The sequence below is a fragment of the Budorcas taxicolor genome, chromosome 11 (genome assembly GCF_023091745.1).
Source record: "Budorcas taxicolor isolate Tak-1 chromosome 11, Takin1.1, whole genome shotgun sequence".
NCBI lineage: Eukaryota > Metazoa > Chordata > Mammalia > Artiodactyla > Bovidae > Budorcas > Budorcas taxicolor.
Window position 1 is genome coordinate 30139603 of NC_068920.1, and position 12915 is coordinate 30152517.

General features: G+C 43.2%; 2 pseudogenes; one reads left to right on the forward strand and one right to left on the reverse strand.

Annotated features, from left to right (window-relative positions):
* Positions 1-1378: 1378 nt before the first annotated feature.
* Positions 1379-2793, reverse strand: LOC128055552 (putative olfactory receptor 2B8; annotated as a pseudogene).
* A 3052-nt stretch (positions 2794-5845) lies between these two features.
* LOC128055553 (BOLA class I histocompatibility antigen, alpha chain BL3-7-like) lies at positions 5846-9907 on the forward strand (annotated as a pseudogene).
* The last annotated feature ends 3008 nt before the right edge of the window (positions 9908-12915 follow it).

Below are 12915 nucleotides of genomic sequence, written 5' to 3' on the forward strand. Positions count from 1 at the left end.
CAGAAGGACCATTTTTAGGGCCCAATTTCGAAGGGTTGGTAACAGTTGCAAATGTCTTTGACAGTCAGAAACTTCAAAATTCTTATTTATGATCCAGAACATTTTTATAGGACCCCAGACTCTTGGTCATAGCCTAGGCTTTCCCAGAAAAGAGAATTTGAAACAAAGGTTTATGCACAAGCAATTAATGCAAATGAGATACAGCATCAGGAGTGAAAGAAATGGAACACAAGCAGAAGAAAAGCGGACTTGTCAAGGATACATTATCAAATTTGCTGTTAGTATGAAGTAACTAGGTGTTCAATCACGTTTGTCCCCCTGAAGCACATCTTAGGAGACATCCAACAGATCCCCATCCCAGGAGAAAAAAGGAGAAATAATCTGCTCATCAGCCCCCATTTCCCATTAGTCAAATCTTCACTCTAAATCTGAGCAGTTCCATGTAGGGCACTTGCTGGTGACAGACCCCTCTCTGTCCCCACTTACTGCTTTGTTCTCTTTGTTTTTTAATGTTTGGCCATGCTGCATGGCATGCGGATCTTAGTTTCCTGAGCTGGGATGGAATCCTCCACCTCTGCAGGGAAAGTGAGGACTCTTAACCACCGGGCCAACAGGAAAGACCTCCCACTGATTGGACTTTTTCTTTTGTTTTTGCTATGCTCAGTCTTTGGTGTGGCTCTTTCTTGCTCCATGCAGGCTTTGTCTAGCTGCGGTGCAAGGGCTTTTCATTGCTGTGGCTTCTCTTGTTGGGGACCACAGGCTCTAGGGCATGCCGGCTTCAGTAGTTGTGGCTCGTGGGATCTAGAGTGCTGGCTGGGTAGCTGTGGTGCACGGCCTTAGTTGCTCCACCCCATGTAGGAACTTCCTGGACCAGGAATGTAACTTGTGTTCACTGCATTGGCAGCAGGAATCTACCACTAGACCACCAGGGAAGGCCTTACTTATTGTTGACTGGGAAAAGAGGAAATACACTGTGACCTCCTAGACCCTCCAAGCAGAACAAAGAACAAACCCTAACAGTTACTATTTATGGAGGTAAACAATGCATAAAGAAAGACAGGACAGGCAAGCAGGAGTAGCCGTATCTTAAACAATAAATCATTCACAAGGACTTGGAAATTGGCCTTCCCCATATGAACATTCCAGGCCATCGTACAGGAAGATAAGAGACCACATCAAAGAGATGGAAGCCATGACAACTGTAGCAATCTAGATCAGGAAGCCCTAAGTAGACCCAGAAGCCTACTGCAGGCATTTGAGTGAGTCCAGCCGAGACCAGAAGAACTGTCCAGCTAAACTTAGCCCAAATGCTGACACACATAATGGTGAGATAAATTAATGGTTGGTGTTTTAAGCAACTAAGTTTTGAAGTGATGCGTTATACAGAAGAAGCTAACTGATATCTACCCTTTGACATCTGAACACATGTGTTGGAGCAGTAACAATTCTTAGGAAATGATAAAATGTTAATATTCCTTACATCATTTCAGTGGTTTCCTGTTCTTATTTTGGCTGTGATTTCATGTAATATATTCATATGTCATTTTGCAAATAGATGTGGAAATATGTACCTAAAAGGGAGTGCAAACAAGAAAAACCCTAGAACTTTAAAAACAATAACTACAAAACAGATGCTGTCGGAACACTGAATCAGTGTCTTTGGAAACTGAAATGAATACATGAACCTAGAATTTGAACACTCACTTTTCAAAAGGAATGAAATAAACAAATTCTATTCAGAGTTGCCAAAGGAAATTTTAGATGACTCATGTGACACACATATATATCTGAATAGTTCTGGCGTTCAAAGTCTTTCCATTAAATTGTCCTCCTAAGCCATCTTCTGGAGTCAGAGGCCTTCCAAAGCACCTTCTTCATTGCTCCCTTCACATCCCTGTTCCTCAGCGTATATATGAGGGGGTTCGTCATGGGGATAATGACAGTGTAGAAGAGAGACATAAACTTGTCCTGATCCTGGGAGTTGTTGCTGCTGGGCTGAAAATACACATAGATGGCTGTGCCAAAGAACAGGGAGACCACTGTGAGGTGGGATCCACATGTGCCAAACGCTTTTCTCTGCCCTGCAGTGGACTTTATTCTTAAGACCGCCCTGACAATCTGACCATAGGAGAACATGATTAATGAAACAGGTGTGAGAAGAATGATGACACTGCCAACGAAGGTCACATACACATTCATAGTGGTGTCAACACAGGCAAGTTTGAGAAAAGGAGGGATCTCACAAAAGAAGTGGGCTAATTTATTCCTCCCACAACGAGGTAAAAGGAAGACAAGCACTGTCTGCAATAAGGAGTTGGCAAAACCAGTGATCCATGAAGCAGAAGCCATCAGGGCACACAGACGGGGGTGCATGATTACTGTGTAGTGAAGGGGCTTGCAAACAGCTGCATAGCGGTCCAATGCCATAACTCCTAGGAGAATACATTCTGTACATCCCAATGCCAGAGAGATATACATTTGAACTACACAGCCACCAAAGGAGATGGATTTGTCTGCTCTGCTGAGATTAACTAGGAGCTGTGGAACAATGCTAGTGGTGTAGCACATGTCCAGAAAGCTCAAGTTAGACAGGAAAAAGTACATAGGAGTGTGAAGACGTGGGTCCAAGTAGGACAATGCAATGATGGTTGTGTTTCCCAGCAAAGTGAAGATGTAGAAGATCAAAAGGACCACAAAGAGGACTGACTCAAGCTGAAGCCTGTCAGAGAAGCCCAGTAAGATAAATCCAGCGAAAGAACTTTCATTTTTCTGTTCCATCCTTTGTTAGCACATGGCTCCTGTCAAATCAAGCGTGTAGCAATTTATTAAAGGTATCTTCCAAAAAAACGAAGAGATGAAGAGGAAAATCTATCATGTTCAAAGACATGGTCATGCGATTTTATATGCAACTATTTGAATAAATGATGTATTCATTGAAATTGATATATCATAAATCAACTAGTTCTTTACTATTCACAAAATTTATATATTGAATTTAATATAAGAAAATAATAATAATAAAATCAAGTCATGAACCTTGGTTTGCATCAATCATAGATATAAAATGCCTGTTTTGGATTGAGTTTAAAGGATGAAAGTATGATGATTATTTACGTACATCTTAGAGAAAGTGGGAATGAGGGAAAATCAAGGGAGAGTGATTAGAAAGAGTAAGAAAATGTAGACAAAGGGAGAAACTTTATTTTAAATATGTATCTCATAATTCTGCATAACTTGATTTGCACATACCTCACATGTAATAGAACAATACAAAATGATCTCTAAAATGCATTCAGATATAGAAATTTATGAGCTAGAATGTACTTATACAAAGGATTATATTACATTCAATGTATCCCTAAGATACTTCTCATAGATACATTCTGGCAAAAGTTATCTCTACTCCTAATGAATTATATTTGTGAATGCTATATTCTTGTCTTTTTGTATAGTAGTTAAAAATAAATTGCTCAGAGCCTGAAAATATCACCTTCGATTATAGTGCTTAAATTTTGTCCTTGAGATACCTAAAATTTCTATACCAATTTAACAAGAACTCCAATAAATTATTCACTGTGCATAATCAGTTCACGGGCTTCCCTTTTGGTTCAGTGGTAAAGAAACCGCCTGCCAATGCAGGAGATGCAGGAAAGGCAGGTTCAGTCCCTGGATCGGGAAGATAACTTGAAGAAGAAAATGGAAACCCACTTCAGTACAGAGAATCCTTTCAGGCTACAATCCACGAGGTCAAAATGAGTTGGACTTTACTTAGTGACTAAACAACAAAAGTAGTCACTTCACAACAGAATTTCAAACTCCAGTGACCAGAACTTACCTCTTCTTTCTGCTGATTTCAGTTTCATATATTACTGACAACTATAATGCCTGCAATTCCTATAGGAGATAGGATTATTCACTATCAACATTCTAATGACAATGAAGAACACATAAATGAGGAGGCAATGGATCTATCACAGCCTCAGAAATAACACTTCTAATCACTATGGATAGAGTTTGGCCAGGTTGGGGAAAAGAGGCTGAAATGGGAATTCCTTTGCATGCTGTTTATTGAGTGAATAAACAAGACAAAGAGAATCAGGGAAGCAAAACAAAGCAGACAAATATGTTAAGCAAGGATGTGATCTCAAATGGAATACATGAACATGATCCCATAGAAAGCTGGAAAATGAGCTTTTTCAGAGCTATCTGCTGATAAAAATACTGTGTCTTCACTTACACAATCACTGCTATCCACATGCTGCTACCTGAGTGTTTCAAGTGGGGCAGAAAAGAACTGAATTTTAAATTTAATTTTAATTCAGATAAATTTAAATACCTATTTATATAGATGTGACTAGTTACTACTATACAGAATAACAAGCTGTGGAGCATGCGTTGTGTCAGATTTGGTTCCACCTTGACAAAAAGGCAGCCTTTTATAAATCTCACCAGTCTGTCATTGACTACAAGCTGCCCCAACCATATTCGGAACTTCTGGCAGTGTGGCTCCATTCAACTGATGGCAATTTTCTAAAGAAGGAAAGGGCTGTGAAGCTGTCAGTCAATACTCATGACAAATATGGTGTGGATCAGTGCAGCAGCCAGTAGAAAATATCTGAGCTGGACACTGAAACATTCCCAAAAAGGAGAGTCCATTCATACAAAATGTACAGTCCATTCATAAATGTGTGCAAGGATGAAGGACGGTCACCAGTGTACATTACACATCACCTTGTCATTTGCCTAATTTACCAATAAATTAAACCTTCAGATCACCTTTTCTGACCCATGTTTCTCCTCTCAAATTGGTGTTTCTCCTCAATTGAAGAATGATCATTTTTCATTAACAATAAATTTTAAAATGCGTTGACACAATAACCATGAAATGGACATTCATTGTTGTAACGGCAAAACTAGTGTGTGGAAAAGTAAGAAATGAACATTTTAAAATGATAGATATTGACAGTACACTTTAAGAAACCTTCTGTAATTTCAGAGAAAATAGGAGCTGAGGAAAAAATGAAAGTGTATAGTCTAATATGTTCACATTCACATATATGCTATTACTCAATTACTGAAGGACATGTTTTATGACAGCCAAATATCCTGAATTTAAATTGCTCCATATATCCATACTGAGACATAATGAATACACTACAATAGGATGAAATGTCTAAGAAAAAAAATATTGGCTTCCATAAGGAATAGTTAAGTTTTTAAAGTTGGTGAATTTCTATAGGAATTTCTGTTTCTTTTACCAACTGACATGTACATTACTCAGTGTAACCTTTAAAGAACACTTGCAACTGAAAACAAGCTAACTTACCAATTCCTAAAGTGCTACAGAGATCGAGTTCCAGTCCTCTCAGTGTTATTCACCTTATGTGAGTGTAGTAAGCTGTTCCCTACCTCATTTCCAGTTCCTGCCTTTAATACAGTACTGGGCATTGGAACTTGGGTATGTAGACTAAGGATGCAGGTTGCATGCAGTGAGTACATAAGTTGACTCTACCAGCTTTGGAATATCCTTAAGTTTTCCTTAAGTAAGAAGATGCTTTCTCTTGATAACTTCAAATACCTTCACAAGGTACTAAAGATCAGCATTGTGTCTAGCTGGTAGGATGACATAGGAAGGCAATTTCAAACTCTCAGGATTACTTCTGAATATAATATTTGGCTCTATGATGGAGAGCTCATTATGAAAGCATGAGATTGGCATGAAACTGCAGCAAAACTAGCCTGGTGAAAATGGCTTACCTGGCTGAAGTCTCTGGGGAATGTTTGTCCTCTACCATTAATTAGCTGATGTTGCCTAGCTGCCCAGAGATGACAATCCTCAGGGAAAATGAATATCAAGGAGAAAGTAAGAGGAAACTTAATCTGCCTCTTTTATAACTTCTCATAAATGACAGCGCTCAGATAATTCCCTAAACTTCCCAGTTATCTTAGTTCTCCTCTTTAAATGGCCTAGATATTTTACTAAACACTTAAGACATTTTTATACAATTGCAAAAAAAAATTCTCCATATATAAATAAGAACTCATCAGTCACTTAATTTTAGATGCAAATTAACTTTTATCTAATATTCATAACCAACTTTTAGGGATCACAGAGTTACCAGTTCAGTTCAGTACAGTTTAGTCGCTCAGTTGTGTCCGACTCCTTGCTACCCCATGAACTGCAGCACACCAGGCCTCCCTGTCCATCACCAACTCACAGATCTTACCCAAACTCATGTGCACTGAGTCAGCAATGCCATCCAGCCATCTCATCCTCTGTCGTCCACCTCTTCTGCTTCAATCTTTCCCAACATCAGGGTCTTTTAAAATGAGTCAGCTGTTCGCATCAGGTAGCCAATATACTGGAGCTTCAATATCACTCTTTCCAATGAACACCCAGGGTAGATCTCCTTTAGGATGGACTGGTTGGATCTTCTTGCAGTCCAAGGGGCTCTCAAGAGTCTTCTCCAACACCACAGTTCAAAAGCATCAGTTCTTCTGTGCTCAACTGTCTTTACAGTGCAACTCTCACATCCATACATGACTACTGGAAAAACCATAGCCTTGACTAGACAGACCTTTGTTGGCAAAGTAATGTCTCTGCTTTTAATATGCTATCTAGGCTGGTCATAACTTTCCTTCCAAGGAGTAAGTGTCTTTTAACCAATTAGGCAGTGTCTACCTAATCTTTAAGGTAAATATATTCAAGGTCAACCTCTTGAGAAACCTATATGCAGGTCAGGAAGCAACAGTTAGAACTGGACATGGAACAACAGACTGGTTCCAAATAGGAAAAGGAGTACGTCAAGGCTGTATATTGTCACCCTGCTTATGTAACTTATATGCAGAATACATCATGAGAAACGCTGGGCTGGAAGAAACACAAGCTGGAATCAAGATTGCCGGGAGAAATATCAACAACCTCAGATATGCAGATGACACCACCCTTATGGCAGAAAGTGAAGAAGAACTAAAGAGTCTCTTAATGAAAGTGAAAGAGGGTAGTGAAAAAGTTGGCTTAAAGCTCAACATTCAGAAAACGAAGATCATGGCATCCGGTCCCGTCACTCCATGGGAAATAGATGGAGAAACAGTGGAAACAGGGGCTGACTTTATTTTTCTGGACTCCAAAATCACTGCAGATAGTGATTGCAGCCATGAAATTAAAAGACACTTACTCCTTGGAAGGAAAGTTTTGACCATCATAGACAGCATATTAAAAAGCAGAGACATTACTTTGTCAACAAAAGTCCGTCTAGTCAAGGCTACGGTTTCTCCAGTGGTCATGTATGTATGTATTTGAGAGTTGGAGACGTGGGCCTCCAAAACATACCTCTGAAAGTCAATGCAGTTTGTGTCCATGAAATCCATGAGGCTATAAGGAACTGAGAAACAGGCTCACCCAGACTCACTGTGGCTATCTCTCCAGGGCACAGCACACAGACACAGACTGAAACCTCCAGCTTCTCCCTGAAAGAAGCCTATTTCCTTATCTTAAAAGCTAAGACTTCTAACACAAATCTAGGGGTCAACTGCAATCCTCACCAAATACCTGAGAAGCCAACAGGTGTCATCATCATGCCCTCCCTCTGTCCCACCCCAGGTCACCGGTGTCTCTGTGAAGAGTGTGCACACATATGGCAGCCCAGGGGTTGTGGTTGCTGCCAGAGGGCACACTCCTTGATCACCTGGTTCAGTGGCTTGCGTTCCTGCATCCAGCAGGACAGTAGCAAAAAAAGAAACAGCCTGTAACTGGCTACCTGTACCCCCCCACCCAGGGCTCAATGTGGAGGGAACAGAGAGAAACACCCATCTCCCAGTCTTCTCCTGAAACAGGTATCATTGCATATTTGAAAAGCTATTGCCTCAGGTTTTGGTAGATTGCCTACGATGGCAATGATTACCTTGCCCTGAATGAGGACCTGTGCTCCTGGACCACAGTGGACAGGGCGGCTCAAATCTCCAAGCTCAAGCTTGAGCAGGGCGGTGCTGCGAGTCACAGTTGGAACTACCTGGATGGGGACTGCAGAGGGTGGCTCCACAGACACCTGGAGAACGGGAAGGACACACTGCAGCGTGCAAGTACGAGGGGCGCGAGGCCTCCCTGATCCCCCCTAGGGCTGGACCTGGGTTCCAAGGAGAAGAAAGTGGGTCCTTGTAGAAACAGGGCCCTGGCTTCTTGTCGGGCGAGGGAGAAATCTACCCAGGTTTTCATATTCTGTACAAGAGAGTGACTGACCTGTGGCCCCACTTCTCTGAAGGACAATTAAGGAATCCAGTCTCTTTGGGGAAGAAGCAGGAACCCATCCCTGAGATAACTGGTCAGAGGTGCCCCTTCCCCCTGGGTGCCATCTTGTGAACCATGACTGTCTCTCAGGGCCAGGTCTCACCCTAAGAACATGTTTGGAGGCCTGACTCCAGCTTTTCTGAGTCATTCAGCCTCCACCCAAGTCAGGACCATGACTCTGTATTCACTCCCTTACATGGTACCTCCTACCTTGGCTCTCACCCTGACTTCAGAACTTTCCAAGGATTCCAGAACATGCCCAGACCTCTGAGTTCAGGCTGGTATCTGGTGTTTGTGCTGCTTCTTTTCAAACCCACTGTCCTGTTTATTCTCAGGATGGTCACAGGATGCTGCTTCAGGGACCCATGGAAGTAACACTAAATGGGAATTTTCTGATTCATCCTCCATAGACCCTCCAAAGACACATGTGACCCAGCACCCCATCTCTGACCATGAGGTCCCCCTGAGATGCTGGGCCCTGGGCTTCTACTCTGAGATCTCACTGACCTGGCAGCATGACACGAAGGACCAGACCCAGGACATGGAGCTTGTAGAGCCCAGGCCTTCAGGGAATGGAACCTTCCAGAAATGGGCAGCTCTAGTAGGCCCTTCTGGAGAGGAGAAGAGAATCACATGCAATGTGCAGCACAAGGGGCTTCAGGAGACCCTCACGCTGGAATGGGGTAAGGAGGAGGCTGGGGTGGAGCTTCTCAGATAAAGCTGGAGCCTTTCTGGACCCCTTCAGCAAGGTCTGGACTCAAACCTGAGGTCTGGGGCCCTTCTCTTTCCTCCACAGAACCTCCTCAGCTCGCCGTCCCCAACATAGGCATCTTTGTTAGTCTGGTTCTTCTCGTGGTCACTGGAGCTGGGATCTGGAGGAAGAAGCGCTCAGGTAGGGAAGGGATGGAGGGATCTGAGATTTCTTGTCTCACTGGGAGTTTCAAACTCAGGTAAAAGTTTACCTGCCTGGTTTTTGGAAAGTACCCTCCACACACACATGTGGATTCTGAACTAATGCTAACACTGACCCTTTTGTAAAGTACATGTAAAAATGTAAGACAGATTTTTCACCTTGTAATTCCAGTTGGGGGCCTGTCTCTCAGCACATGAAGATCAGAGGCGAGGGTCCCTGCTGAGGACAGACCTCCAGGAGGGCAGTTGGTCCAGTCGCCCCAACAGCAACTTTCTTCAGTCTCCTGATTTTGTTCTGGATTTTGGCCACATTTCCACAAAGTTCTGTGGGTTCCAGGATTAGGGGGTTCCTCTAGGATCTCATGACTCAGTCTTCTCCATGGCCTCTCATGTGATATTTTCTTCTTGCAGGTGAAAAAGCAGGGAGCTACACTCAGGCTGCAGGTAAGTACAGAGGGGATGTGATTCCTGAGACCCGTGTGAGAGTGCAGACAGGAGGCCATGGGGGACAGACCCTCCTCAAAATTCCTTCTCTAAGTTTCTCTCCTGTGGGTTCTGACCACATCCTGGTTTTGTTCTCCTCCAGGCACTGACGGTGCCTAGGGCTCTGATGTGTCTCTCATGGTTCCTAAAGGTGAGACCCTGGGGCATCTAGATTGGGAGAGGAGTTGGAGCAGAGGGGACACACTGGGTGGCAGGGGTCTCTGAGTGGGACATGTGAGCGTGTGGGGGGCTGTGGAGAATGTCAGCCCTTACATGACCAACCTGAACTGGTTCCTGATTCTTTTCTCTCACAGTGTGAGACAGCTGCCTTGTGGGGACTGAGTGATGCTCTGTCCCATTTTGTGACATCAGGTTCCGGGACCCCTCTTTCTGCAGCAGCATCTGAATGTGTCTGTGCTCCTATTAGCATAACATGAGGAGTTGGGGAGACTGGTCACCCCTGCCCACCACACCCCCTCCCCAGCCTGACCTGTGTTCTCCCCCCTGATCCACTGTCCTGTTCCAGCAGAGACAGAGCTGGACCCTCTCCACCGCTGTCTTCACTTCGTGTGCACTGAGTAATTGTGTCACATTTCCTTTGAAAATAAAATCTATTTATATGAAAGTTTTTTCTAACTGGTGCTGTGAAGGTTTGTAGGGATAACAAATGAGAGGCTTCTAAAGTTTGGGAGAGGAAGTACATGGAAGCACTGAGAACCTTCCAGAATTGTTATGCTTGCTGTGCTCAGTCTGTAGCAGGAGGGACAGGAGGAGGCTGTGAGGAGCTGAGCATGGTCGGGGCCTGTGCCCAGCCAGTGGTCAGTGTATCGTGGCTTTATGTGGTCAGTCTTGGCTGGGTCATCTTCTCAGCTGTTTTGTCTTTGTCCTTTCAGTGGCTCCCTGTCCCACCAGGACCTGTGTTCTTGTGAACTCAGAACTCACCTGGGCCTTGTTCTGTCTCTAGGACCATAGGCAGTCAAGACTTCCCATAACCAGGTCAGCCTAGCTCATGCTAGGTCCTGCCTGCATGCCTTTCTTTGTGTTTATGTGTTTATATTTTGCTTATTTCATTTATTTTTGAATAATGACTGTTCTTTTTCATGTGTAGAGTTCTGGTCTCATTCTGCCTTGGGTGTCCTCATCTCTGACTGCAGCAGGAGTCATTTTCACTAATGATTATCCTCACAAGACAAAGAGGTCCCTGCACACAGCATCTCAGTGGTATCAAGAGAGAAATTCTCATCTCTCCCAGCTCTAAGACTGTTTCCTGGATTCCTCTTTCCATTCTTTCTGCATCCCTTATAAGGAACCAGTTTTGGGGATTAGCATAGAGGACGGACCCAGTTGTTTCACATTTTGTCTTAATTCTTGCTGGATTTCTACCTTCTCTGCATCTTGGTCCTCCCTCTCTGCCCTTAGATCGAGTAATCCTAGTGTTGGCTCCAATCCAAGCTCATGGGGATTTATAAAGCAGCATCTAATAGATTCACAGTAGGCTGGAATATAGGACATACAAACCTGATATCATCTTTTCTGAAGAGAAAATATCATTATGTGTAGAGTGCAGACTGATCTGTGTGGGAGGGATGGGAGATCAGCCCTTGTGGGGAAAATACAGGCAGCACTGACATCAATGCGAATGGATGTTGTGTTGTAGCGGCCAAGGGGGAGCAAGTAGCCTGAGGTCACAGTAATAAAGACACAGTCTCTAGAATAGGGAGGCACTCTACATTGATCATTCATTCAACTGATATTTGTTGTGTGCCAGAGAAATGACTCACTATTTTTGCATCTAGAAAACCTCAGTGAACTAACAACAGACACACCTTGTTGGCCTTGTGAAGTGTGTTCTGGTGAGAAGGGGCAGAGTGAGCCTAGTAAGTGAGGGAATGTTTACCTTAGAGGTTAGTAAGTGTTTTGAGGAAGCATATGTGTGTGGGAACAAGGAAGGTGGCTCTTTTAATCGTGTGATTAGTGTGGGCCTTATTGAGAAGGTGACTATTGAATAAAGATGTGAAGGACATGAAGGAATGTCCACACAGATGTCAGTGGAAGTTCTCTCTGGGCAGAGGAATCTCCTGTGCAAATGCACGAGGGAGGAGAGTGTCTGTGTTCAAGAAAGAGCCAGGAGGCAAGTGCGGCTGGAGGAATGAGGAATTGAGATCAGATCCCATGTTTCACAAGATCATATGGACCTAGATGATATTATAAGGGTGTTGATGTTGTCTGAGTAAGATGTGGATTTCATAAGATGCTTTTCACAGAACGCAATCCATTGTGACTACTCTTTAGAAGCTTCAGTCTGGCTGCTGTACATAATCAGGAGGTGACAGGTGAGTGATGCACTAAAGGAAACTGTAGGAAATGGTGAGGTGACAAAGCTGGAGATGCTGGTGCTCACCTAGACCTCTCATTAAATCTAGACAGTTGGGAGTAGAGCCTGAGAATCTACATTCATAATAAGTTTGCAGCTGATGCTGCTGACTTTCAGATCACATATTTAGTAGTGAGGGTATAGACCAGGATTCCCACATGGCTGTGCATCAGCCTCCCCTGTAGGACTTGTTCATAAGGGATTCCTGGACTCCACGCTCGACACTCTGAGAAGCTGGGTCTAGGAGGAGACCTGAGTATTTTATAAGAAGCCTGACAAGCAGTTCTCATGCTTAGTCAGGTTTGGATCCACTGAGGCTTGTGATCAGAGAGAGATCAGGATGGGGAAGGGCTTAAATCTACATTTAAATGGGAAGAAAAACTCAAGACATTTTCTGGGAGATACATGTTTTGTCTTCCAAGCAGGATAGGCAGCTGGACATTTTAGAAAGTAGTCTGATATCATAAAGTCTCTGAGTTGCTAAGAGTGCAGATCTAAATGTTCTCAGCACAAAAAGGAAATGGTAATTATGTGACATCAGGTGTAAGCTAAAGTTCTGCTGTTGATCATTGTGCAATAGAGAAAAGTATCAAATCACAGGTTGTACACTTACTCAATATTTTATATCAATCATATCTCACTAAAGCAGAGGGGGGGAAAATCTCTGAAAGTTTCCCTACATGATATTCTTATAAAGTTCTTTGTGAGAAGAAAAAGGATTTCAATTTGTTGCAAAGGAGAGAAAGAAAGTGAGATTTCTGGTTTTGTTGTATTTCAGGAAAAGTCACAGAACAGCCTGAGGATTCACAGCCAGCTCAGCATCCACAGTCTCTCCCAGGTGGGGAACCACCTGGGAACT